This window comes from Aquarana catesbeiana, linkage group LG02 (genome assembly GCF_042186555.1).
Source record: "Aquarana catesbeiana isolate 2022-GZ linkage group LG02, ASM4218655v1, whole genome shotgun sequence".
Lineage (NCBI taxonomy): Eukaryota > Metazoa > Chordata > Amphibia > Anura > Ranidae > Aquarana > Aquarana catesbeiana.
In genome coordinates, this window is record NC_133325.1 from 155,499,055 (window position 1) to 155,526,651 (window position 27,597).

Below are 27,597 nucleotides of genomic sequence, written 5' to 3' on the forward strand. Positions count from 1 at the left end.
GAAAGGTCTATAAAATTGTTTGCAACAACTGACAAATTTTGCATTGATAACTGCTTAAAGTGGATCTTTTAGTAGTTATACAAGTCTGCATAAATATTGAGTTGGGGATGTGGGCAGGAGCCCCTTATCCCAATCAATATGGGACAATGTATTTTGGCAGGGGGGAGCACCTTCACCATGTTGAGGGCATGTGGCCTAGTATGGTTCAGGAGGAGGAGGGACTGCACACTTGCTGCCTCCTTCCTTTCCTAGCCACACAGGCTGCATCCTCATATAAGGATCTGTTATGGATGTTGGGGGAGACCCTATACCTTTTTTTTTTTAATTTCATAAAGTTCTCCTTAAAATTCATACTAGACCCTTATCAAGGATAAGGGTCTGGTATTGAGTTTTAAGGGGAACCTCATGTTGTTGTTGTTTTTTTAAATATTAAAATCTATAACAGACCCCTGTCTAAAGTAAGGGTCTGGTATTTGGGGAGGGGCATTTTTTACATCACAGTTGGTTGCTAGGATACCAGAAAACAGCATGCACCGATGGAAGGGGTACCAGACAAAGCAATGAGTCAAAAATAATTTATTTGCGTGCAATAAAATAGAGGGGCTCTGTGTCTCTGTAAGATCCTCCACTCCCCCTTCCTCCTGGATCAGATTAAATCAGGGGCAAGTGTGGAAGTATCATGGGGTATATTGTTTGTAGTACTCTCTAGTGTGTGCTAGAAGTAGTTGTTTGTGTAGGAAAATTTTAGCTAGGGCCAAGCTTGGGCTGTGAATCTCGGTCAGGGTTCAGTGACTCAGAGGCTGGATGACTCTTCTGGCAGCTCTCTCTGGCACTTCCCTCTGGTTTGGAAGTTTGTAGAAACTTCCAGAGCTGAAGGGTGGGAGTAAGGCAGGGCTGCCATACATATTTATGAGGCCTCAGCCAATCCCCAGCTTTGGGTTGGCAGGGGCAGAGCTTACCTCATAAAAAGACATGAGCCATGCCAGCAAGGGGAGTCAGGTAGAAGATGGAGATGGAGTGCTGAGAAGGCTGTAGGTGGCCCTTGAGGGTGCCCCCTAGTCTGGGGTGGGAGAAACCTAGGGCTCGGGTGCTGGAAGATTCCCCCCCAAAACACACAGAGGAAACCCTTCCTGGAGGCACGGGAGCAAGAAGAGAGGGCAGTGGGAGCAGGTCAACACGTCCGGGAGATCTCCTGAGAGTCAGCCAGGTGGACTAGTGAGTGTCAGTCTGGAGGACTGTGGGGAGAAGTTAGCCTGGAGGGCTAGTGAAAGGGACAGCTGTAGCCAGGTGGATTGGCAGTGCATGAAGAGGTGGTGCTGGAATCAGTAGCCACAGGAGAAATGTAAGCTGGACACTGAACTTTGCTACACAACCAAGGGGCCTTGGGTTCCTGCCTATAATGAGCTATTGTTTCAGTCTGACTGAGTGATTGTCAGAGTGTATTCACAAAGTACCAGCTGGGTTCTGCAAGCAAGTGATTGCTGGAGGGAGAAGAGGAGCTGTATATAGAGACTGTATATAGGAAGAGTTGTCCCTGAAGTTTTGAAGTTTGTTCTGAAGTCAAGTAGGCATCCCATAATCTCCCCTCCCTATCCAAGTTATTATCCCTCAAGAAACAAAAAAAACCACAACCAAAGTCACGGACTGTTCTCTGACTCTAGAGTGCCGCTGGAAATTCAGTGTGCCTGGCTGTGCAGAGTGGGGGATGCCATTCTACTTGTGGCTCCTTAGGGGGTGCGCTACAAGTTCTTAAAGGGGCGCTGCTCAATACAAGTGAATTAGGCTAATGGCTGCAGAGTTACAGCCTCACAATTCCCCACATACAGAGGGGGAGAGATACAGCATTTTCCTGGGCAAATTACCAGAGCTCGGGGAGGACAGAGTAGGGAGCCAACGAGTACAAATCTGTTCCTGGGGCCTGCGCAGGGCACCATGCAGACAGTGCAAGGAAACCAGACCATGGGGACCTGCTGCTGTGCATGCCTGCTCTTCGAGAGCATCTGTGGAGACTAGAGCTGTATGCTGTATTCAGAGAGGCTGAGGATTCACAGAGGGCCTCTAGTGGTGTGGACTGTGGGACACAGATCTGCTCTTATCTGTAAAAATTAAAATATCGAACAAGGAATATTAGATGTTAATTATCATCAATTCTGTAGTTCATGTATATAGCACCCTTTAGGTAGGTAGGTGCTAGAGTAGGATTTTTTGTAAGTTAGGTACATTTAGGCAGGCCTGGCTGGCAGCCAGGCCTGTTTGTTTTGATTTGGTCTGGGCTGGGAGTGGCTCAGGGTACCAGCTGGTGACTCACAGGCAGCATCACTAGGATCTCACTCTTTTTTCCAGAGGGTTCTAGAAAGAGAGAAGGAGAGGAGAGGTGGAGTTGCCTGGGGTATTCTGAGGAGTCCTGACCATTTCCCAACTTGGATTGGCAGGGGACAGGCCTCCTTAAATACCCAAGGTCAGCTCAGCTTGGAGATGGAATGCTAGGCTGTTAAGGCCTTTGGGGGAGCTCCTCAGTCTGGGAGGGGGCATTGGGTCCTGTCTCAGGTGTAGATGGGGCCCTTCAAGAAAATGTGGAGGTGGCCTGGACAGGAGTCACAGGAGGATCAAGAGAGGACAGCAGAAGAGAGCATTGCCGGGCAAGTCTCCAAGGGGAGGAACAACTGGTCGCAGCCAGGAGGACTGGTGAGCAGTGGCGGCTGTCAATAGGGGGTGCTCGGACGCCGCCCCCCCCCTCCCAAAGCTGGATGTAAAAAAAAAAAGTGGTCCTTTAAGAGCGTCTGGACGCAAGGCACTGAGCTGTCCATTAGAAGCTTGACTGTTGCAGTCAGGTGATTGCAGCTGAAAAGCTTAATTGAGCCGTCTGTAAACAGGACCTAGGCCATGCGTCCTGAACACTCCCCAGTCCCACTCTCTACATTGATTCATTCATAATTCCACCCTGTTGCTTTCTTCTGATTGGCGGGGCCTGGAGGAAGGTAGGCGGGGCTTTTCACGGAACCGTCACTTCCGGTTTCCCACCACTCGGAGAGCAGGGCCTGACAAACCGGACGGGTAAGTAGCAGCACCGACCGTCCGTCACAGTGCTGTCCGTGGACTCCATGGATTGATAATATTGATAATGGTTTTCCCAGCACTGACAGCCGCCGCTCCGCATAAGTGTACACATACACAGTCACTTCACTTCCCCACTTCTCTCCCCACCAGAGCAGCCAGTGCAGACTGGGCCCACGCATGATCACAAGGCTGAAGGAGCAGTGAGAGAGAGATAGTATGATCACTGTAGTAAAACTGTATACACACATCTTCCTTCCTGACTATATGGAGACCTTCCTCCATCATCACTGTGACTGCAGAAGTGCAGATATACATCATCTGTCTGACTGTCCTGTTACTATGTATATAGCTGTATATGGGACAGATGATGTATACCTGCAGTCAGTGATGATGGAGGAAGGTCTCTATATACAGGAAGGAAGGTGGGTGTATACAGCTATATATATATATATATATATATATATATATATATATATATATATATACCCACCATCTTCCTTCCTGTATATGGAGACCTTCCTCCATCATCACTGACTGCAGGTATACATCATCTGTCCTGTTATGCCCCGTACACACGGTCGGATTTTCCGATGGAAAATGTGTGATAGGACCTTGTTGTCGGAATTCCGACCGTGTGTAGGCTCCATCACACATTTTCCATCGGATTTTCCGACACACAAAGTTTGAGAGCAGGATATAAAATTTTCCGACAACAAAATCCGTTGTCGGAATTTCCGATCGTGTGTACACAAATCCGACGGACAAAGTGCCACGCATGCTCAGAATAAATAAAGAGATGAAAGCTTTTGGCCACTGCCCCGTTTATAGTCCCGATGTACGTGTTTTACGTCAACGCGTTTAGAACAATCGGATTTTCCGACAACTTTGTGTGTCCGTGTGTATGCAAGACAAGTTTGAGCCAACATCCGTCGGAAAAAATCCATGGATTTTGTTGTCGGAATGTCTGAACAAAGTCCGACCGTGTGTACCGGGCATTACTGTGTATATAGCTGTATACAGGACAGATGATGTATACCTGCAGTCAGTGAGTGATAATGGAGGAAGGTCTCCATATACTGGAAGGAAGATGGTAGGTATATATATATATATATATATATATATATATATATATATATATATATATATATATGTAGCTGTATACACCCACCTTCCTTCCTGTATATAGAGACCTTCCTCCATCATCACTGACTGCAGGTAAACATCATCTGTCCCTCCATAATGTACAGGCTGCTGCATATTATGGGCACAGTGAGGCTGCATATGATAGACACGGTAAAGCTGCATATTATGGGCACAGGGAGGATGCATATTATGAGCACAGTGAGGCCGTATATGATTGGCACAGTGTGGTTACATATTATGGGCACAGTGAGGCTGTATATTACAGGCACAGTGAGGCTGCATATGACTGGCACGATGAGGTGCATATTATGGGCACAGTAAGCCTGTATATTATGGGCACAGTGAGGCTGCATATTATGGGCACAGTGAAGCTGCATATGATTGGCACAATGAGACTGCAGCTGGTGATGTCACCAGAGCATGCACTCTGAAGAAATGGCATACCCGTGGCATTCCTTCAGAGCCATGCTGCAAACAGCGACTCCCGCACGCATGGTTTGGCTCGGCCAATCAGATAGCCGAAGCCCGCAAACCAGGAAAGAAGGGTGAAGATGGAAGTGCCTTCAGTGGAGGGCTTCGTTTTCAGGTAAGTCTGTCATAATATGCTAGTATGCGATGCATACTAGCACATTATGACTTAAACTGCCTGGGGTCCCATTTTTTTTTTTTGGAGCTGTGGCAGAACAGTGGCCCTATCATAACCAAGCGGTTCCTCTGGGGATAGCACTACATATTTTTTTAGTGCAAACTAATAAATTAATTTGAACTCTTCAAATTTGCTCTGGCACTTCTTCCATTGATGCACGTTTTTCCTGGTAACCTTATGGGTACCCACTGGAGGGTAGCCCTACTTCCTGTGAGCAGCCTAACCTGAGCAAGTGATCTTTCTGATTTTTTTTTCTCTCACTAATTTGTATGAACTCACATCAAAGTCCCAGCGCCTGTTGGATGATTTTGTCTTCATTGGTTGTTAGGAGGAAGGCAGCTGAACCTGATATCATGCACCATAACAACCAATGATGCTGTGCAGCCACTTGTGTCCCAGCAACCAATGATACCATCAGTTGTTAGGATGCAAGTGGTCAGCCCATTCAATCTGAATAGTACCTCAATGCACCTACTCAGAGGCGGCTCTCTAATTAGGCAAATTAGACGGTCGTCTAAGGCCTCGCGCTCCCAGGGGCCTCGCGGCCGCCTAATTTGCCTAATGTATCTGTGGAAGTTGGACCGAATGTTCCCTGGTCAGTTACTCCAGGGCCGTGTTTATGGCCGCAAATAGTTTTCCCCAGCCAGGGGGCGGACTGACCACTCTAACACTTCCCATGGTCCCAGGGTCAGTGCGTTGTGGCTCCATGTACTTCCCTCCTCCAGCTCCTCCCCTTCTGCCATGCTCTGTGGATCTCCTGCAATGTGCAGAGCGCGGCAGCTGAGCAGCTCCCTGATCCACTCTCCAGGACAGATGCTGGACGGTCTCTGTAATGGAGGAACCTGCCAGAGCTGGTGCCTGGCGATCATCGGGGAGCCTGTCTGCCGCTCAAGGTACAGCATGACGGACAGTGTCCTGCCTGATACAGACACATCCCATGTCGTCACCCTCCCTGACCGAGGGTGCCCCAAAAATCACTGCTGCCAGCCACCCCACACACACAGCCATGATCTGTATATCATCCGGTATATGATGCCACCTACTGACCACCAGTCATACATTCATCCCACCTGTACCCCTCTGCCAGCTTCCTAACACCCCACCCCCCCTGCATCTTCATCCCACCTGTACTCCATTGCCAGTTTCCTACCACCCCCACCCCCATCATCATCATCCCACCCGTACCCCACTGCCAGCTTCTTACCACCCCCCGTCATCATCATACCCACTGTACCCCTCTACCAGCTTCCTACCACCCCACCCCCTGTCATTTTCATCCCACCTGTACCCCTCTGCCAGCTTCCAACCACCCCTCTGTCATCTTCATCCCACCTGTACTCCATTGCCAGTTTCCTACCACCCCTACCCCCGTCATCATTATCCCACCTGTACCCCACTGCCAGCTTCCTACCACCCCCTCTCATCTTCATCCCACCTGTACCCCTCTGCCAGCTTCCTACTACCCTCCTGTCTTCTTCATCCCACCTGTACCCCACTGCCAGCTTCCTACCACCCCCACCCTGTCATCATCCCACCTGTACCCCACTGCCAGCTTCCTACCACCCCCATCCCCGTCATCGTCATCCCAGCTGTACCCCATTGCCAGCTTCCTACCACCCCCCTGTCATCTTTATCCCACCTGTACCCCCACCCCATCATCATCATTCCACCTGTACCCCACTGCCAGCTTCCTACCACCCCCCTGTCACCTTCATCGCACCTGTACTCCATTGCCAGTTTCCTACCCCCACCCCATCATTATCATTCCACCTTTTCCCCACTGCCAGCTTCCTACCACCCCCTGTCACCTTCATCACACCTGTACTCCATTGCCAGTTTCCTACCACCCCCACCCCATCATCCCACCTGTACCCCACTGCCAGCTTCCTACCACCCCCCTGTCATCTTCATCCCACCTGTACCCCTCTGCCAGCTTCCTACCACCCTCTGTCATCTTCATCCCACCTGTACCCCTCTGCCAGCTTCCTACCACCCCTACCCCCCTCATTATCATCCCACCTGTACCATTCTGCCAGCTTCCTACCACTCCCACCCCGTCATCATCATCCCACCTGTACCCTACTTCCAGCTTCCTACCACCCCCCTATCATCTCTATCCCACCTGTACCCCTCTGCCAGCTTCCTACCACCCCACCCCCTTCATCATCTTCCCACCTTTACCCCACTGCCAGCTTCCAACCACCCCCTGTCATCTTCATCCAACCTGTACCCATCTGCCAGCTTCCTACCACCCCGTCATCATCATCCCACCCATACCCCACTGCCAGCTTCCTACCACACTCCTGTCACCTTCATCCCACCTGTACTCCATTGCTAGTTTCCTACCACCCCCACCCTCGTCATCATCATCTCACCTGTATCCCACTGTCAGCTTCCTACCACCCCCTGTCATCTTCATTCCACCTGCACCCCTCTGCCAGCTTTCTTCCACCCCACCCCCATCATCATCCCACCTGTACCCCTCTGCCAGCATCTTACCACCCCACCCCCTGTCATTTTCATCCCACCTGTACCCCACTGCCAGCTTCCAACCACCCCCTCTCATCTTCATCCCACCTGTACTCCATTGCCAGCTTCCTACCACCCCACCCCTGCCATCATCATCCCACCTGTAACGCTCTGCCAGCTTCCTTCCACCCCACCCCCTGTCATCCTCATCCCACCTGTACCCCTCTGCCAGCTTCCTACCACCCCACCCCCTGTCATTTTCATCCCACCTGTACCCCACTGCCAGCTTCCAATCACCCCCTGTCATCTTCATCCTACCTGTACTCCATTGCCAGTTTCCTACCACCTCACCCTCTTTCATCATCATCCCACCTGTACCCCTCTGCCAGCTTCCTACCACCCCACCCCCTATCAACTTTATCCCATATGTACCCCACTGCCAGATTCCTACCACCCCCTGTCATCTTCATCCCACCTGTACCCCTCTGCCAGCTTCCTACCACCCCCCTGTCATCTTCATCCCACCTGTACCCCACTGCCAGCTTCCTACCACCCCCACCACCATCATCATCCCACCTGTACCCCACTGCCAGCTTCCTACCACCCCCACCCCACCCTTGTCATCATCATCCTACCTATACCCCACTGCCAGCTTCCTACCACCCCCACCCCTGTCATCTTCATCCCACCTGTACGCCTCTGCCAGCTTCCTACCACCCCATCCCTGTCATCATTATCCCACCTGTAACCCCCTGCAGCTTCCCACCACCCCACTCCCATCATCACTATCTCACCTGTACCCCTCTGCAGCTTCCTACCACCCTACCGCTGTCATCAACATCCCACCTGTACCCCTCTGCCAGCTTCCTACCACCCTTACCTTGTCATCATTATCCCACCTGTACCCCTCTGCCAGCTTCCTACCACCCCACCCCTGCCATCATCATTCCACTTGTACCCCACTGCCAGCTTTCAACCACCCCCCGTCATCTTCATCCCACATGTACTCCATTGCCAGTTTCCTACCACCCCCACTCCTGTCATCATCATCCCACCTGTACCCCACTGCCAGCTTCCTACCACCTCCCTGTCTTCTTCATTACACCTGTACCTCTCTGCCAGCTTCCTACCACACCCCTGTTATCTTCATCCCCCCTATACCCCTCTGCCAGCTTCCTACCATCCCACCACATCATCATTATCCCACCTGCACCCCTCTGCCAGCTTCCTACCACCCCACCCCGTCATCATCATTCCACCTGTACCCCTCTGCCAGCTTTCTACCACTCCACCCCCTGTCATTTTCATCCCACCTGTACCCCACTACCAGCTTCCAACCACCCCCCTGTCATCTTCATCCCACCTGTACTCCTTTGCCAGTTTCCTACCACCCCCCACCCCGTCATCATCCCACCTGTGCCCCACTGCCAGCTTCCTACCACTCCCACCCTGTCATCATCCCACCTGTACCCCACTGCCAGCTTCCTACCACCCCGTCATCTTCATCCCACCTGTATCCCTCTGCCAGCTTCCTACTACCCCCTGTCATCTTCCTCCCACCTGTACCCCCTGCCAGCTTCCTACCACCCCCGTCATCTTCATCCCACCCGTACGTCACTGTCAGCTTCCTACCATCCCCCTGATATCATTATCCCACCTGTACCCCTCTGCCAGCTTCCTACCACCCCACCCCTATCATCTTCATCCCACCTGTACCCCTCTGTCAGCTTGCTACCACCCTACCCCGTCATTATCATCCCACCTACACCCCCCTGCTAGCTTCCTACCACCCCACCCCATGGGTAATAAGCAGTAACCCATAGCAACCAATCAGTGAGTGATAATGATATGCAGTAACCTGATAGCAACCAATCAGTCAGCAGTAATAATGTGCAGTAACCTCCAGCAACTAATCAGTGAGCTGTATGATGTGCAGTAACTTAGCAACCAATTAGTGAGCCTGGAGCAATCAGTGAGTGTGAACCAGATGTTTATGTTTACATTATTAAAGTTGTTTTTAGATAAGTCTATGTGTGTGTTTGTTTTTTGTTATCCACACTACACACTGGTCAGCCGGTGCCTGCGCTCTGCAGAGACTACAACTCCCAGAATGCACTCTTGGGCGCTCAAAGCGAATGTCTTGGTTTCTCTTGCTTGTAGTTGGGAATGGAGGAGTGTATAGAGGGATCATCTGTCTGTACCCTGTCTGTGGCGGGATCGTGTGTGGTTGTGGCTTTAGTGTTTGGTGGCTGCTGCAACAATCTGGTGTTACCGAGTTAGCCGGGTGAGAGTTTGCTTGTCATTACCATAATAAGACCATCTCTTGTATCATGTCTGCAGTCTCTGACCATCTCTTGTATTATAGCCGCACAGTCTCTGACCATCTCCTGTATCATGTCTACAGTCTTGGGGGGGGGGCTACAGAGGAGTCAAGAGTGGGAACACTGCTAGGACAGGGGTCATGGGAGGAATCAGGTGTGTGTGGACTGTGGAGAGGAGAATATTGTATGAGACCAGAGCTGCCACACTGGAGCTCAGAGAGAACTGTCTGATTGAGCCCTGCACAGTGCACCTAAGAGGAGGTCAGTGACAGAGCCGCCAGGCCAGTCTGAGGGAAGAGGGTCACTGATGTAAGGGGGGAGTGAATACAGTAAGGTAAGGGGGCACTGATATAAAGGTTCCCCCTTATATCAGTAACCCCTGCACCCTTACATCAGCATTCTCCTTTACACCAAAGTCTGCAGCATTCCCCCTTGCATCAAATTTCCTCTTTCACGGTAAGGGGTTCTCCTGCAGACTCTGATGTAAGTGGGAACTCTGTGCTGGCTGGATTATATTAACCTGACCTTGATGTTAAATGGAGAAATATGGTTTTTGACACTTTTGCTATAACTTAAACACATTGCTAATATACCCTATGTTTAATGATATATATTTGATTGAAGAGTAATTGGTTAGAGAAAATTCTAGAAACTGTGAATACATAGTTCATATGATTTAAGGCTCTTAATATATGCAATTTATAGTTTATTTCTATCACTTTAATTTTTTTCCCATTATGGGAGTGAGTGGGACCTCATGTCTAAGATTTGCCTAAGGCCTCACAAAGTCTTGAGCCGCCTCTGCACCTTCTCAATGCATTTGTCTTATGCCCCGTACACACGGTCGGATTTTCCGACGGAAAATGTGCAATTGGAGCGTGTTGTCGGACATTCCAACCGTGTGGGGGCTCCATCGGGCTGTGGGGACCACTGGCGTCACCAACTCCAGCAGTTTCTCCAGTGCTGCCTGCCTCTTTTGTTTATGATTATAATGCGGGTGTTTGACCTGCCACAGACAGGGCAGCTCCCTGTATTTGTCTATGAACAGGGGGAGGAAGTTGTGGTCATTGAAGCCATCCATTTTATCTGCAAGACACAACACGAGACAAACCCTAATGTCAGGCAAAACTCTCCTAATCTTGTTATAATATAGGCCTCAATCTAGAAGCAGTATAGGCCCAAGTTTAGATCTTACCTTCGTTATCACGATCCGCGCCTCCGATACTCCTTCCTCCGCTCACAGATCGTACGTACTACATATGCGTGTTACGCTTTATACACACTACGCATGCGTGTAACTCCGCCCGCCCCTGACGTTCTTTCTAGTCTATTCCCCGCCCCTTTTCGTTCGGCGCAGTGGGGGAAGAGCACATGGCCGTGACACAGCAGGTGCGTGCTAATTACAGCAAGGAGGAGGAGGGGGAAGAAAGCCAGGAGCCAGAAACGTCTGGATCCAGAAGGAGAAGATTTAAGGCCTCAAATATGTCCTTTGGGGAGAGGTTGGAGATGGTCGACATCCTGAAGAAGGCCGACTATGACGGGAAGTATGGACCTTACCCCAACCCCAATGTCAGAAAGGCCAAGATCATGGCGAAAGTGGTCAAGAGTCTGCACCGGAATTTCGGGGTATGACGATCGAAAGATCAGCTCAGGAAGCGGTGGTCAGACCTCAAATTAAGAGAGCATGAGCAGTACAGAAAGATCCGGAGAGTGCTGCAAAAAAGTAAGTAGTTGTGCTGTGTTCCTATTCTTTATTTTTATTACGTTCATGCTGCTCCATGTACTTTTCTTAACTGTTGTCCAGTTTAAAATGTTTCATGTTCATGGGCACATTATTCGTTCGTATCAAACATTGTTCGTTCGGCCAATAAAACACCATGGTTTTGGTCATATGCATTTGGCCACATTTTTTAGGGCCTACTTGTCTAAAACTAATTTGGTTGTGTAGATGGGTTTGTAACTAGAATGAAATTAAACTAGATTCTGTGTAAGGAGAGGACACTCAGCAGCAGTTTTCACATCTGGACGCTGGAGCACTAGTGTGGGACACAAGAACACCCTTTTTATTAAGGGGCCCACACAGGTGCTCCAGTGTATACTATAGGGGTGTCTCCATCTGTGAAGTTTGTACAAGACAGGTAAAGTATTGACAAAGGACAAGAAAAATGCTACATCTTGGAACTCTGCCCACAAAAAAAATTGTACCCCATTTCCAAACAATGTTTCATATTTATAGTTCTGCCATCAAATATCTGTGTGCTAAGTATACCATTTTTTTTTTTTACATAGGGGAGAAAAGACTCGGAGGACACCCCTCATCCGAGGAGACCAGAGACCCCCCACCTCTGGAAGAAGGGAAAATCCACCCAAGACAAACAGAGCAGGAGGAGGAAGACGTGGTGGAAATTGGCACCACAACAGGTGAGTGTCTGCGACCACAGGCTCAGGTAAGTGATGGATGCCGGCATATTTATAATACATGGGTTTTTTATGTTTCTATCTTTTTGGTGATCGTGATGTTGTGGATCCAGAACCTTTCACCTCAGAAAGTGCACAGATCCTGATCGGGGAGATCATGGGGTGTAATAGGGACTTGGAAAACATCAAGAAAAACATCAATGGTGTTCTTCAAAAAAATAAGAACATCATTGATGTTTTAGGGAGAGTTTAAAACCCCTCCAAATCCCTTTGTTTTTTGGTGTGCTACAATTTTTTTACATTTTTTGACAAACTGGAGAAAAGCCAAATTTTGAAGATGCACACAGTATGTCAACATGTGCTATCTGCCATCACGGAAGATCAATGGACGCGTTTTGGGGGTGCAACCCCTTCCTCAATAATAAAGTAGCTGAGAGGAAGGGGTTGCACCCCCAAAACACGTTCCTTGATTCCCCATGATGGCAGCTAGCACATGTTGACATTCGGCTATTTGTGTGCATCTTCAAAATTTGGCTTTTCCTGGGGTGACTTCACCCCAACTGAACGCAATATCAAACACAGTTTGTAAATACCCATGTCTGATATTGCCTTCAAGTTCTACCAAATTTTGAACTTTGTAAGTTCAAGATTTGTGTATTTCTTGTTGGTTTTAAACATGCCTGTTTTATCTTAAATGGACATTTCTACTTTTTCTAATGTGAACCCAAAAATTGTTATACAACAAACATGTTGGTTTGTTTTAAAAACCTTTTCTAAATGCACATGTGATTGTGCTGGTATTAAAAAGATTGTTAATCAAGAATGTGTGGATTATTGTCTGAGCGCTACAACACTTTTGTGGTGCTCTAATTGCTGTTTTCTGTGACAATGGGTGTTATTTCCTAAGGGCAAATCCACTTTGCACTACAAGTGCAGTTTCAAGTGCACTTGTAGTGCAAAGTGTCTTTGCCTTTAGTAAATAACACCTAACAGTGCTTTGTAAGGTTACACAATCACGCCATTTTCAGGACTCACCACATTTCTGTCAGGGTCAGCTAAAACAAACACAAGCAGTAAATGTCACCAAAGATTTGATTATTTATTTATTTTTTTATTTGAAAAAGGTTTTAGACATTGTCTGGCATATTGATAGCCCCCCTACCTGCAAAGAATTCAAGGTATCTTAGCCAGACATCACGGGCACTCAGGGGGGGCAAGCCAGGACGGCCGCTTTCAAGCGCCGTCAGGGTTGGTTCATTTTGAATTCCGCCTCAGGCCCAACTGAGCCAGCATAGTTGGCAGAATGTTGCCGTAAAACGTTGTGTAGAACACAGCACGCCAGGATAATGTGATTCAGTTTGTACTCTGCCATATGTATGGGTGTAAGAAATAGGTGGAACAGGCTGGCCATGATTCCAAACATGTTCTCCACCACTCTTCTGGCTCTGGCCAGCCGGTAATTAAAAACCCTCTGGTCCGGGGTGAGGGTCCTCATCGGGAATGGCCGCATAAGATGGTCCCCCAGCGCAAATGCTTCATCCGCAACGAAGACGAATGGGAGTCCTTCCACATTGTCTTCTGGAGGTGGCAAGTCCAAGCTGCCATTCTGGAGACGCCTGTAGAACTCGGTCTGGGCGATGACTCCACCATCGGACATCCGGCCATTCTTCCCCCCGTCCACATACAGGAACTCATAAGTAGCAGACACCACAGCCAACATCACAATACTATTGAACCCCTTGTAGTTGTAATAGTACGACCAGTGGACCAACAGTGGACGTGTTTGCCATCAATTGCCCCTCCGCAGTTAGGAAAGTCCCACCGCTGGGCAAAGTGGGAGGCCACAGTCTGCCATTCCTGTGGCGTGGAAGGAAACTGTGGAGTCAAAACAAAAAAAAAATAGTCATTTTGCACATAAACAGGGAAAGCAGATTACACACAAACATTCTTGGCCAACATCAAGATAACATTTTTTGGAGGGAGTTTTTAAAGACCAAAGTATAAGGTACAACTATCAGATTCCTCCCCCCCCCCCTCTCATGGGCCATTTCTAACATTATAGGGGGGAGAGCTCTTGGACAGGTAACCCTCTCCACTTCATTGAGAGATGAATGCCTAAATAATGGGTATTGCTTTGAACAGCCCCTCCTTAGTTACACTATTGGCAGCCCACTGGACAGGTAAGAAGTGTCATAATACAAAGATATAAATACACACTGTACACATTTTAGCACATTTGGACATTCTGCTATTACCTATCAAGATAATAATAGGATACAAAAACTTTAAACAGTACCATTTGAAAGTATACAGGCAGGCCCGTGCACAACATGCTTTGGGGAATTCATCCATACATCTGAGCACAAAAGAGATGGGTATAGTGTGTATGGGCTTGGCAAAGTCAGCAGATAGATGATTGAGGATAGATAGAGAATTGTTATCAGCTGACTTAGCAGTTGGGGGGAGGGAGGGTTCCAAATGATTTGGGGACCCCCCAAAAAAAGCCTCTGGCACTCTGCCTGAATTTAAAGCACAAATCACATTTCAAAACATTTTAGGGGGTATTTAGGGTAAAGCACTACTATGGAGCTGACAAAATACATTGTTAAGTGACTACATGAGGTGAATATAGGGCCAGGAGACCATGCTGGGGAGGTAAGTGAAGGCAAATATGTATGAAGGAGAACAAAAATAATTACATAAAAATCCAGCATGCATGAGGACAAAGGGGACATTCACAGCATATTCCAATCAGGGTAATTAGGGAATGAGGAAATAAATACAATATATTAGCAAACATTAAATACAATAAAATGTGATATTAAAGGATAAAAATCTTACCTTAATATACTCCTTCTGCAGGACCTGAATGATGGCAGAACAGGTCTCTGGGATAATAATTCCCAGAGCCTGGGGGGAGATGCCTGTCGAGAACTTCAAGTCCCGCAGGCTTCTCCCCGTCGCCAAGTACCGCAGGGTGGCGACTAGCCTCTGCTCCGGAGTGATGGCTTGCCTCATGCAGGTATCCTGCCAAAGCCAACAAACGGTGAAATACAGGGTCCGTCATCCAGAGAAAGTTCCTGAAATCATCAGGATTCTCACGGATCTCACGGAGCAAAGGCATATGACAGAACCGGTCACGCTGGAGCAACCAATTCTTGGTCCATGAACTCCTCCCCACCCTGTTCATGGACTGGGCTTGTGTCAAGGTAAGGACCCCAACACCAAGCCCCCACACAGCACGAACTCTACGAGAAGTACATATACGCAACATGGCTAGAAAACGGTCGGCTGCTCAGAACGAAGTAACAGAACACACTGAAGAACAGCAAGGCCTGTGAAGAGCTACCTGAAAAACAGTAACGAACGAACAAGAACACAATGACTGAGTCACGCGTAGCTTGCTGCACGCACTGAAGAGCAGATACAAACCCACAAGCACAAACTGAACAGCAGAAAACGATCTGAAAACCACGAGTCTGAAAAAGTGCGAATCGTCTCTCACCAAACTTTTACTAACACGAGATTAGCAAAAGGAGCCCAAAGGGTGCCGTGCTTGGTTCTGAACTGGCCTTTTCTAGTCTCGTCGTACGTGGTGTACGTCACCGCGTTGTTAGCGAGTGGAAATTCCGAAAACTTTGTGTGACCGTGTGTGCGCAAAACAAGTTTGAACCAACATCCGTCGGAAAAAATCCATGGATTTTGTTGTCGGAATGTCCGATCAATGTCCAATCGTGTGTACGGGGCATTACAGTGCAGGACAACATGTGGCAGAGAACTAAAGTACTCTTTTTTGGTGTGTTAGGCAACCGATTTCAATGAATGAGCTGCCTTAACAACATGCACACTAATATGGGGCATTTACATAGCACAACAGTGTAAACGGGGCTATTGGGCTATTTTCTGAGGTGTATCCTCTCCTAAATGAATGCAAACACTGCTGCATTGCTTAATATAACAACTAATGACACTGTGTAGCCACCTGCATCCTAGCAATCATCGGTTGTTAGGACGCAGGCAGGCAGCCTAAACAGCTTCTTTGGTTATTAGAACGCAGGCGGCTCCTGGTACCTAGCAACCAAGGAGCGGAAAGCTGTCATTCTTACCTATGGATTGTTTAAATAGCATGTAAACTTTATTAACTCTATCAACTAGCAGTATGATCAATAGAGTCTTTTTGTTGCTTTGTTGGGGCAATATGTCAGTCCTGTGTGAAGCACTAGTGGCAGAGTATATAGTGTGTGCCAAAATATTTTCTTTTTTCAGTGACTGAGGAAAACTTCAGTTACACACCTTACTGGCCCATTCACACTAGGCTACACACTTCACTGCTTTGGTTTAGTGTGCGGGCAGCAGCCATTTTGGTTGAGCTGTAGAGCCATGCAACAGAACCATCCAGAAAAGTGCAATATTATGCAGACATTTTCCAAAATATTGCATAGCTTTGGAGCGCAGTGAAACACCGCAACCTGGTGTAAGCATTACACAAAAAACAATTGTTTTCTGTGTGTCATTGCAGTCATGTGCATTTATCGATGAGGAAAAATACAGGTAGCTGCACATAGGGTTAACAGGATATTTTACTGTATAGACAGAAGAGGCTGTTAGAGGAACTACTTTTTGAGGAAAAAAAATTCTTTACATCATGGCAGCCAAACAATGTTAGTCAGAAATATATTTCTGCCTTTCCCATGTGCAGTAGTCCCTTCCACCAAAAGCCAGTTTTTGTAGATGTCCTATAATTTGTCATACATTGGTGCAAATCCCCTTGTAGACAAAAACAGAAAAGGGCAAATCCTAGACACAGTCTGTTATTTCTGGATACGGTTTCCATTCGTGAAATTTTAAAGAGTTTGGTCATATTAACAGCATTTTCTTTCATCTTCTCTTGTCGTTCATTTTTTTGGTTTTGCCTGTGGCACTTGGTAAACCACACTTAACTGCATTATAGGAAACTTCCTTTATTCAGATTTTTAAATTGTATCAGCCTTATTCATCTTCTTTCCATTAGAACAACCACTGAGATATTCATGGAGCTCAGGAAAACTAGTATATACACAAAACATACTCAGCCATCTGTTAATTTTTCAAGGATAACAATAAATTAATGCAGCTTTCCAAAAAAAGCAGAGTTTAATTTAGTCAAAAAAAGCCATGTGCCAGATTAGATTTTTGCTGGAAAACCACAACTTTTATCTTTTTTTTCCAAGTTAATGCCTGTTATCTTATTACAAAACAGATTTTCTATTGTTATAGCATTGCCAAGCCTCTCACTGGTATAGTTCTACTGTCTAAATGTTCATGCACACAGAGATTTTATAGACATTTTACATGTCGAGTGTAAATTTCCCAATGCTTTCCCGCGTTTAGGGAGCCACTCATGTCATGTATAGCCTACCATACAAGTGAATGGCTGTACTTCTCCATACTCTTGTAAAGGAATATGCTTCTTTGTATCAGCGTTTACTCACGCATACTTGTCCAACATATTTCCTAAACTCAAAACTTGCATTTGTCCATTGTCACTGCTGATTCCCAGTTTGAACGTGGCTAACTCTAGACAACAACTTACCTCTGCTGATCTTCTGCTGTGACTTTGGATTGCCGCCTTTATTTTCACCTGTTAATTCTGTTGTAAGACTGTGAATTTTCAACTTCGTTTTACAGACCAAGTTATATAACTTAGACAGCGCTTACAATTATAATTGAACTGTGTCCAACGATAACAGTATCAACCTACATACACTTAAAGTGCTGCCATAGTAAACAAAATAAAATTGTAATAGGAATGTTAACATGCAAAATTAAATAAAATAAACAAAATTGCAATAGTGCAAAAAACATAGTCCATATAAGAAGTGAAGTCCCAGAAATTGTTGGGGGGTGCTTGAGTCCCAGAAAGAATCCCATGTCCACCTCATACACACACCAGTAACACCATGCACTCACCAGATGGTGATAACTCTCTTGCTGTACAGCAAGGGAAGTCTAGAAAGCATGTACAGTGCCTTGCAAAAGTATTCACCCCCTTGGCTTTTTACCAATTTTTTTACATTACAGCCTTTAGTTCAATGTTTTTTTAATCTGAATTATATGTGATGGATCAGAACACAATAGTCTAAGTTGGTGAAGTAAAATTAGAAAAATATATACATAAAACTATTTTTCAGAAATTAAAAACAGATAATTGGCATGTGCGTATGTATTCACCCCCTTTGTTATGAAGCCCATAAAAAGTTCTGGTGCAACCAATTACCTTCAAAAGTCACATAAATAGTGAAATGATGTCCACCTGTGTGCAATCTAAGTGTCATATCATCTGTCATTACATATACACACCTTTTTGAAAGGCCCCAGAGGCTGCAACACCTAAGCAAGAGGCACCACTAACCAAACACTGCCATGAAGACCAAGGAAATCTCCAAACAAGTAAGAGAGAATGTTGTTGAAAAGTACAAGTCAGGGTTAGGTTATAAAAAAATATCCAAATCTTTGTTGATCCCTAGGAGCACCATCAAATCTATCATAACCAAATGGAAAGAACATGGCACAACAGAAAACCTGCAAAGAGACGGCCGCACACAAAACTCACGGACCGGGCAAGGAGGACACTAATCAGAGAGGCAGCACAGAGATCTAAGGTAACCCGGGAGGAGCTGCAGAGTTCCACAGCAGAGATGACAATAAACCGTACGCTCCATAGAATTGGGCTTTAGGGCAGAGTGGCCAGAAGAAGCCATTACTTTCAGAAAAAAACAAAATGGTATGTTTTGAGTTTGCGAAAAGGCACGTGGGATACTCCCAAAATGTATGGAGAAAGGTGCTCTGGTCTGATGAGATCAAAATTTAAATTTTTGGCCATCAAGGAAAACGCTATGTCTGGTGAAAACCCAACACATCACATCACCCAAAGAACACCATACCCACAGTAAAACATGGTGGTGGCAGCATCATGCTGTGGGGATGTTTTTCAGCAGTCGGGACTGGGAAACTGGTCAGAGTTGAGGGAAAGATGGATGGTGCTAAATACAGGGATATTCTTGAGTAAAACCTGTACCACTCTGTGTGTGATTTGAGGCTAGGATGGAGGCTCACCTTCCAACAGGACAATTACCCCAAACACACTGCTAAAGCAACACTTAAGTGGTTTAAGGGGAAACATGTAAATGTGTTGGAATGGCCTAGTCAAAGCTCAGACCTCAATGCATTAGAAAATCTGTGGTCAGAGTTAAAGATTGCTGTTCACAAGCACAAACCATCCAACTTGAAGGAGCTGGAGCAGTTTTGCAAGGAGGAATGGGCAAAAATCCCAGCGGTAAGATGTGGCAAGCTCATAGAGACTTATCCAAAGTGACTTGGAGCTGTAATAGCCGCAAAAGGTGGCTCTACAAAGCATTGACTTTTTCTGTTATTTTGTCCTATTTGTTGTTTACTTCACAATAATAAAAAAAAACATCTTCAAAGTTGTGGGCATGTTCTGTAAAATAAATGATGCAAATCTTGGTTGTGAGGCAACAAAACGCAAAAAAATGCCAAGGGGGGAGAATACTTTTGCAAGGCACTGTAGGTCTTTAGGGAGTCCCATTCCGATGGTCCTGGTGATCTTTGATGGTCAATCCTTAGTCCCGATCTCACTCCTGTGGGTTCAGAATGCAGGCAGTATGATGGATGGGACCAACATAAAGAACGGAGAGGAACCCTCTTATATTGTGTAAAAATTTAAAATGATGTTTATTGTTAAAACAATTAAAAGCGCCACTACATATACAAAAACGGCCCGTCTTATTAATCCAACAAGATGGACGCTGAGTTTGAGCGTGCGTTCCACTCGTGAGGCTGGAAGTGACACAAAGAAACAGTCTACTAATGCATTTTGTCACCTATTCACAATGTCTTCAGAGGCTAGACGTTCCCTTGCGTGTCATCCAAAACTGGTTAGCATTCCTATTACAATTTTATTTTGTTTACTATGGCAGCACTTTAAGTGGATGTAGGTTGGCACTGTTATTGTTAGACAAAGTTCAATGATATTGTGTCAGGTCACCTGAGGCCAGGTGACAGATGCACCCCGTTGGGGTCAGGTGTGCACTGCTAAGGTAGTGGACCCTACGGCTGACTGCCGTGGATGGAGCTCTGGGTGATTCAGGAAAGCAGGTACTCTGGAGCACCAACAAGGATCACACAGAGCTAGAGCATAAGATTTCCCAGGGCATGGAATCTAAGAGCCAGCAGGTGTTCACCAGGGCCCCTGATGGTGGGGATGGATCGCTGCAATCTGGCTCCAGGTCGCTGCCCCCAGGGTTTCTCAGCTTACGCTTAAGGTAGACTTCTGGAGGATAGGGAGGAAGCAGCAGACCGGAACAACAAGGATAGTCAGGAGATAAGCCAAACAGGGCAACAAGCAGATAGGGATAGTCAAAGAACATGCCAAAGGTCAGGATATGAAGCAGACGAGGATAGTCAAGAACAAGCCAAGGCCGGTAAACAGGATCAGACGTAGGACACACAGCAATGAGCACACAGAAGCAAAACGCACAATATTGATTAGTGTTCCTAATTAGAGGCCGTGGTGGAGCCATGCTTGAGGGAAGATTACTTAAGCAGCCAGGTGAGAGGCGGCCAGTCTTATAAGCTGATCACGCAGAGAGTTAAGCAGAGACAGGAAAACTACTGCAGATCCATGACATATTGTGATTTCACATAGCACGGAATTTGTAATAGCAAGCACTGTCTAAGTTATATTGCATCGGTCAACAGCCCATATTGGGAATATTGGACAGCAGCAGCACATATTTTTCAACACATCTATAATTTCAATCTATTTCATTATATATTATTCACATTGGCGCGGGTGTCACTCCGGTTTTACAGACCAAGTTGTCCCTCAACTGTGGCAGTTAGAGGGTTGAGATAAACTATTTAAAACTGACAGGGGTGCTTACAATGCTCAGCCTCAGGGTCAGGACAAGGGGTGGCTGCCCTGGGCGTAATGGTTTACTGTAGGGATATGGGCGCTTTCCTTCTGTTATAAGGCTGACAGGAGTAGTGACAAAGGCATCACTACTCCTGTAAGCCTTATAACAGAAGGAAAGCGCCCATATCTCTACAGTAAACCATTGCTGGGAGCAGCAAGGAGAGGAGGAGAGAACTGGGGATGTGGTTTGGCTATCACAATCAGGGGCCAGGCCCCGAACACCAGTTGCTACAGCAGTAGCAGGGCTACCATCAACCAGCAGGATAGGTACACAGGCAGTCGCCCTGGCAGATGACACTGGCTCATCTGAGGTGTGGAGTCTTAAGTACTAACCGGTGTTTACCAGAGCTCCTGATAGTGGTGATGGATTTTGCTGCATGTTAGTACCATGTCGTGATGCCCCACCAGGAGGTGAGCAAGCCGGGGTCCAGTAGCGGATAAGCAGGTATGGATTAAACAGAAGCATAGTCAGTAAGCAATTAGAGGTCAGCAATGAGTAGTTGCGGATTAGGATCAGGCAGAAGCATAGTCAAGGAATAAGCCAAGGGTCAATAACAAGTGAAAGATAAGAGCTAGATACTGGCTGAAGAGAGAATAATCATCTGGCAAACAGGAAGTGCAGAGACCTGCCTTAAATCAGAAAGTTCATGGGAGGATCAAAGAGTTAAAAATTCAGCAGAAGTCAAGGCACAAGGCAGGGTTGTCCAATGGATTAGACAGAACGAGGTCCAGCATCTCAGGTTCCTCAGCGAGAAGAGTCATTGCCAGACACAGCAGAGGTCCCAGGTTCAAGTCGAGGCCCTGACAGTGGCTGTGTTCTCACTCCTCCTCCTCCTTCCTGACAGTACAGCACTTCTGTATTAACAAGCAGGCAATTGTGTTCATATACACACAGGAGCTGCATTAGCAGAAAGGAGGAGGGTGAGAGAGAAGTGTCCAGGAGAGAGCTGGGAGTGGAGGAGAGAGCCATCAACACAAGCATGTGCACAGTGATTCTGACAAGTGAGAGATTGCTGGGCATATCATGAATGGGGAAGAAGTGCAGTTTGGCATCTTTGCCCTGGGTGCTGGATGACCTTGTCCCGCAACTGGTCAGCCTTTATTCATTTTTGTAATACCTTTAATCCCAAATTGAAAAAACTGCTGCTGTACTGCAAATAGTTGCTAGCTGGAGTTTGGCTTTGTTTTGTTAGTCAAGTCCAACTAAATCTGCTAATGCAGCTAACATTACCCTCTCCCCAGATTGACAATGCTGCTGTCTGTAAGTATTTCAGTTGCTCCTCTGTTCAGAGACACCCTAAAACAGGAAGTGTGTTACTGGTTGGACCGCCAGGTGAAAAGAAAGGAAAAAGCCTAAAAAAGAAAACCAATGCAATGACTACATCTCTAAGGATTGTCAAGTACTATGAATTACATTTTTGTTTTTGGGATTAATACTGCTTTAACCTTTTTTAAACCACACAGCATCCATCAATAAATATACAGTATAAATGTTCAATAAACAAAGTTAATTTTTTAACTCGCATAATTTTTTCTTTATCTTTATTTACTGTTCAGTAAGTATACACTTTTGTTACTGTGAACATATTGCAAGACCCAGTGTCAAAGAATTCATAGTCATTCAGTGAAGCTATTTTTGCCAGCGATAAAGCCATATTGTCAATCAGTAAATCCATTCATAGCTCAGAGCTGCTCCAGCTGTTTCTTTCAAGAACTGACTCCATCTTATTAAAATGGACCCCATCCTTGGATGGATGATGTAAAATTTCTTTCTGCCGTTGCCCAGCTGAAACATTTCACTCTGCATGTGACCAGTTTATTACATTATACCTAATTTATTAACTTCCACATGCCAAGAAGTAATGGTGGTTTTGGAATGATATGTTTAAACAGAATGGTAAAGAAACTGAATGTGCGATGGTCTATCATAATGTAGTTTGAGTGTTTGCAGCTGCTTTGTTTTGTAAAAGTTTATATTATCTAGTAATACCTAGCAAGGCATTTGGACAAGAGTACATTTAAGTGGGCACTCATTAAATTTACTATTTTTTTATTGTGTTGGCATTTGTACCATGCCAGCATCCACCCTGGTGCCATAGAAAATAAGTGTCACAAACTGTCATGTAGTAACTATTTGAACAACAAAAAAGCTACAATAAGAGAGACACCTTTTCAAACAAACTTTTATTCAAGGGAAATAAAAGAATATAATCTGTATGTAATTGCATCTGCAAAATGATAGTATTTGGAAAACAAATTAATAAAAGTTAGTGCTTAATTTAAAATGATGGTGGTCTAAAACCAATCTATTAACCTTCTATGAGTAGGTGAGTTGCCATCTAGATAAAGGAAGGCCCATAGACGTGGTGTATCTGGATTTTGCAAAAGCATTTGACACAGTTCCCCATAAACGTTTACTGTACAAAATAAGGTCTGTTGGCATGGACCATAGGGTGAGTACATGGATTGAAAACTGGCTACAAGGGCGAGTTCAGAGGGTGGTGATAAATGGGGAGTACTCAGAATGGTCAGGGGTGGGTAGTGGGGTTCCCCAGGGTTCTGTGCTGGGACCAATCCTATTTAATTTGTTCATAAACGATCTGGAGGATGGGATAAACAGTTCAATCTCTGTATTTGCAGACGATACTAAGCTAAGCAGGGCAATAACTTCTCCGCAGGATGTGGAAACCTTGCAAAAAGACCTGAACAAATTAATGGGGTGGGCGACTACATGGCAAATGAGGTTCAATGTAGAAAAATGTAAAATAATGCATTTGGGTGGCAAAAATATGAATGCAATCTATACACTGGGGGGAGAACCTCTGGGGGAATCTAGGATGGAAAAGGACCTGGGGGTCCTAGTGGATGATAGGCTCAGCAATGGCAGGCAATGCCAAGCTGCTGCTAACAAAGCAAACAGAATATTGGCATGCATTAAAAGGGGGATCAACTCCAGAGATAAAACGATAATTCTCCCGCTCTACAAGACTCTGGTCTGGCCGCACCTAGAGTATGCGGTCCAGTTCTGGGCACCAGTCCTCAGGAAGGATGTACTGGAAATGGAGCGAGTACAAAGAAGGGCAACAAAGCTAATAAAGGGTCTGGAGGATATTAGTTATGAGGAAAGGTTGCGAGCACTGAACTTATTCTCTCTGGAGAAGAGACGCTTGAGAGGGGATATGATTTCAATTTACAAATACCGGACTGGTGACCCCTCAATAGGGATAAAACTTTTTCGCAGAAGAGAGTTTACCAAGACTCGTGGCCACTCATTGAAATTAGAAGAAAAGAGGTTTAATCTTAAACTACGTAGAGGGTTCTTTACTGTAAGAGCGGCAAGGATGTGGAATTCCCTTCCACAGGCGGTGGTCTCAGCGGGGAGCATTGATAGCTTCAAGAAACTATTAGATAAGCACCTGAATGACCACAACATACAGGGATATACAATGCAATACTGACACATAATCACACACATAGGTTGGACTTGATGGACTTGTGTCTTTTTTCAACCTCACCCACTATGTAACTATGTATGTAACATAAACATTAGCAGAACTTGCATGCTTATCTCCTGAATCTAACCCCACTCCTACTGTGGAAACTAAACAGCCTGCAAAAACATCTTACATGGAGAATAGGGATGAGATGAGCATACCTGGGTTTGCTCTGATGCAAGCTCGATGACCATTAAAGAAGTTCAGGTGTCGAATTCTATATGCCATACCATATTGGCTTACTGACGTCAATGAGAGCCGAATGTTAAAAATTCATTTTGGCCATTTTCTAGGTTAATGGGCAGCTGATTGGTAAACAATTGAAATTGGGGGGGGGCGAGGTTGGTGGGCACTATCCTGGAAAACGTACAAAAGCAAAAGAAAGATAAAAAATTCTGTTTGGCGGGGAGCAGCATTTTTAATAGTGCTTAAAGTGGAACTTAACTAATTAAAACAACCATTTATTATTTCATCCCTCCCGCTTTCTCTTACACAAATGTTAAATAAATGCATTCTAATTTTTACCTATGGGTTGCTTTTTGTGCTAAAAGGCAGCACTTCTGGATTTCTGGCCTAGGCCAGGTCCCTCTGTTTCCTGGGATTGCTATGTCAAAGCTATCCCAAAAGACAGTGAGCTCTTAACCACTTAAGGACCGAGCCTCTTTCTGAGATTTGTTGTTTACAAGTTAAAAACTGTTTTTTTTTTTGCTAGAAAATTACTTAGAACCCCCAAACATTATATATTTTTTTTCTAACACCCATGAGAATAAAATGGCGGTCGTGGCAATACTTTCTGTCACACCGTATTTGCGCAGCGGTCTTACAAGTGCACTTTTTTTTAAAAAATACACTTTTTTCAACTAAAAAAAACCCAGTAAAGTTAGCCCATTATTTTTTATATTGTGAAAGATAATGTTATGCAAAGTAAAGTGATAGCCAACATGTTACGCTTCAAAATTGCTCCCGCTCGTGGAATGGCAACAAACTTTTACCCCTAAAAATCTCCATAGGCGACGTTTAAAAATTTCCACAGGTTGCATGTTTTGAGTTACAGAGGAGGTCTAGGGCTAGAATTATTGCTCTCACTCTAACGATCGTGGTGATACCTCACATGTGTGGTTTGAACACAGTTTTCATATGTGGGCGCTACTCACGTATGCGTTCACTTTTGCACGCAAGCTCGGCGGGATGGGGGCGCGTTTAATTTTTTTTTTTTTCTAATTTATTTTACCTTTTATTTTTTATTTTTACACTGTTCATAAAAAAAAAAAAACTGTGAATGTAAACATCCCTTGTAATAGAAAAAAAAACATGACAGGACCTCTTAAATATGAGATCTGGGGTCAAAAAGACCTCATTTGAATTTTTTTTTTTTAAAATGGCCCTTTAAGAGCCATGGGCGGAAGTGACGTTTTGACGTCACTTACGCCCTGCAATAATATGGAGACAGGTGGGGGCCATCTTCCCCTCACTCGTCTCCATGTCAGGCTAGGGAGAGGATCCCATCGCCTCCGCCACTAACAACGGCTCCGGTAAGCGGTGGAGGGCACCGGAACGTGATGGGAGGGGGGGCCCTCTCCCACTGCCCATAAAAGTGATCTTGCTCCAAATGTGCCACAGAGACCACTTTTATATTGAAGCAGACCACCCGCTGAAGAAGAGGATACCGGGGTTATGGCAGCTAGCTGCTCCCATCACAACAATATTCCTCTTCAAAGTACCAACGTATAACGATGGTGGGCGGTCAGGAAATGGTTAAGCTGCAGCATGTACAGTACGCATGAGCAGTGCCTTTCTGCACATGCGCACATATGCTGCAGTGCACTTAATTTCCATAGTTACATAGTTGGTAAGGTTGGAAAAAGACACAAGTCCATCAAGTCCAGCCTGCATGTGTGTGCTTTTATGTTGATATTAAATTGTATATCCCTGTATGTTGTGGTCGTTTAGATGCCTATCTAATTGGTTTTTGAAATTATCGATGCTCCCCTCTGAAACTACTACTTGTGTAAGAGAATTCCACATCCTTACCGCTCTTACAGTAAAGAACTCTCTACGCAGTGTAAGGTTAAACCGCTTCTCTTCTAATTTTAGTGAATGGTCACTTATCATTTTAAATTCCCTTGCACGGAAAAGTTTTATCCCTATTGTGGGGTCACCAGTACGGTATTTGCACATTGAAATCATATCCCCTCCTTATAGATGAGATCCTCTAGTACCTTAATTAGCTTTGCTGACCTTCTCTGGACTCTATCCAGTTCCAGAACATTCTTTCTGAGGACTGGTGCACAGAACTGGACGGCATATTCCAGGTGCGGCCATACCAGAGTCTTGTAGAGTGGGAGAATTATTGTTTTATCTCTGGAGTTGATCCCCTTTTTAATGCATGCCAATATTCTGTTTGCTTTGCTCGCAGCAGCTGGGCTTTGCATGCCATTGCTGAGCCTATCATCTACTAAGACAACCAGGTCCTTTTCTATCCTTGATTCTTCCAGAGGTTCACCCCCTGGCGAGTAGATTGCATTCATATTTTTAGCACCCAAATGCATTATTTTACATTTTTCAACATTAAACCTCATTTGCCATGTAGTTGCCCACCCCATTATTTCTTTTCGATCTTCTTAAAAGGTTTCCACATCCTGCGTAGAAGTTACTGTCTTGCTTAGCTTAGTATCGTCCGCAAATACAGAGATTGAACTGTTTACCCCATCCTCCAGGTCATTTATGAACAAAATAAATAGGATTGGTCCCAGCACAGAACCCTGGGGGACCCTGCTTTCCACAGCAGACCATTCTGAGTACTCCCCATTTATCACCACCCTCTGGACTCGCCCCCGTAGCCAGTTTTCAGTCCATGTCCTAACCCTTTGATCCATGCTGACAGACCTTAGTTTGTACAGTAATCATTTATGGGGAACTGTATCAAATGCCTTTGCAAAATCCAGATACACCACAAAAATACCATCTACAAAAGCTGATGGTATTTATGCACATTCGTGGGAAATCCACCACACATGTGCATATCGCCACCAGTCTCACAAATACCTATAAGAGACCGGTGGATAAAAATTAAAA